Source organism: Homarus americanus, unplaced genomic scaffold, assembly GCF_018991925.1.
Source record: "Homarus americanus isolate GMGI-L3 unplaced genomic scaffold, GMGI_Hamer_2.0 scaffold50564, whole genome shotgun sequence".
Classification (NCBI taxonomy): domain Eukaryota; kingdom Metazoa; phylum Arthropoda; class Malacostraca; order Decapoda; family Nephropidae; genus Homarus; species Homarus americanus.
Window position 1 is genome coordinate 2041532 of NW_024715014.1, and position 2316 is coordinate 2043847.

A 2316-nucleotide genomic window follows, 5' to 3' on the forward strand; every position below is an offset into this window, starting at 1 on the left:
GGACAAAGGCGAGATTGACGTCACTACACATCTAGTCAATGAAATCGTATTAGTCATGCGTACTGAAGGGGGGTGGGGACGATCACCCCTCCCTAGCTAATAAATTATTCCAAATAAACCGTTTTAAGCAAAAAGTAAACAAATAATAATAACGATAACGGAATAAGTAAAAAATGATTGAAAGGTAAGCTCATTATGAACTTACTGAAAAAATATTAATTATTTCGTATTTCAACAATACCTCGGTACATTTAGTTCAGTCCCCCTCCCCCCTTTGCCAAATATCTAGGTACACCACTGACTCTAATGAAGGAATGGATTTATGGATTTGGGTGTTTCAAAAGAGTGTCGAGCTCTCGTAGTGTAGTGGTTATCACGTCTGCTTTACACGCAGAAGGTCCCAGGTTCGAGCCCTGGCGAGAGCATATGTTTATTTTCTCGGTTTTAGGGGCAACTCAAGCGTCAGGGAGGAGGAACGTGTACGTACAGAAACGCTTCCGAGTCTTTCTTTATTATGAAGAATAATATTGCAAAGCCGTGAAATAACCTGTTAGTTATTGATGTGTACATGAAATTAAGATTGGTTAAATTAGGTTAGATTAGCTTATGTTTGCTAAGGTTATGTAATGTTAAATTAGATTGGGTTAACAGGTTATATTAGGTTAACTGGTGAACTTTTTTTTAGGTTCTTTTACGTTAACTTAGGTTATGTTATGTTAAATGCGTTAAGGTGTTTATATTATTATTAGGACGGAAAAAGACGAAGTACCCCGTATGTAATTAAGGCAGTCTTAGTGTAATGTTAATGTTCATATTTGGATGTTTTGGTGTTTTAGCTTGAGTCAACATCCTTACAACATCACTTACGAGAATTATTGATCTTACGAACCCTTCATCTGAGACACACATCAAGGCCTAGTACTCAATGGATAGGTAATATAAGCTCCTCCCATTTATTCGCTCTGGGCTTGTGATTGGTTGGACTCACTCTGCTCATTTTTTTTTGTAGGTACTGTAAATGTATTTTGTTATCCCCGAGTTAATGAAATAATAAAAATAGTAATAGTAATAATAATAATACAAATAGTAATAATAATAAACAATGTTTTTACGGTTTATTTGCTAGCATTAGGTACTGAATATTTTTTATGATATTGATAATATAATTTATTTTGGAGGGGGCTTATAAATCACAATGAAACTGAATCTGACGTTTTGAAGGTTGAAGCACGACCTTGAATGTCAAGCACGGAGTGGAGAATTACCCCGTATGCCTTGTTAGGTATAGTTGCTGAGCTTCGGGCAATGAAAGCGTGACGTCAGAGGAGCACTGATAAAAGGAGTTTAAACACGAACACTCCTAGAGCCTCTCTCTCTCTCTCTCTCTCTGTTTCCCCATTTTGATTTTGTATACCCAATAAAAACTTTTTTTTTTAGAATTAATTAACGTCTGAAACGATATCTTAGTCCTGCTGTGCACTTGTGTGTAGTGTAGTACTGTATAGTATAATGTAGTGTAGTCGTGGTGGGGCGGCGGCGTTCCATGCAAATACCACACAAGGTCATTAGTCACCATAAGAAGTTCTCTCTGGACCATCTGTTAAAGAAGGTTCCTCCCCGCCGCTTCTTTATACACGCGAGCGCTTGGACTAGTGTACTTGGTAACTGACTCAGTTATGCAATGTTAGGTTGATACCATATTTACATTAACACATTTACCCGTACATATATATATCACTCCAATTGTAAACTTGTATTTGAAGCTTTTACCGAGTAACTCATTCTTATTATATTATTGTTGTTATTATTACACAGTATTGAATGGATATGAATATAAACTTTAGTAATTAATGTTCGCACACAAACAACTACTAGTACAACTTTTCTGTCAGCTATAAGACAATGATACGAGTTATTAGGGATGTCGCCTTCGTTGGTGAGCTCTGAGATGACACACACACACACACACACACACACGGGCGAGCAGGGAAAGTGATCACACCTGTCACCCTGTGTAGTCCTACGGGAATGACCATTGCCACCATCAGCTATCTTGTATGGTTCACTCCTTCTATACTAGGCTACTATACATGGTCTCTACTATGACGACTATCTTTCCCAACCCTGTTCTTGAATATATTACCTGCACCTTAATTCATTCCGGCAGATATCCAGAGTTACCGAGGCTACCTCTTCCCCTTTCTTCCTTCTCAGACTCTTCTCTCCTTATGTTTATTTCATTAATTCTCCCATTCACCTCGGTTATTCACTTTCATTCCCTTGTGTTTCCTTATGTATGTTTGTTCAATCTTTATT

At 37.5% G+C, this 2316-nt stretch overlaps 1 non-coding gene across 1 annotated transcript; it reads left to right on the forward strand.

The window, feature by feature from the left end:
* The first annotated feature begins 352 nt into the window (after positions 1–352).
* On the forward strand, positions 353–425 carry Trnav-uac. The gene has a single exon. It is a non-coding gene; the product is annotated as a tRNA-Val (tRNA).
* The last annotated feature ends 1891 nt before the right edge of the window (positions 426–2316 follow it).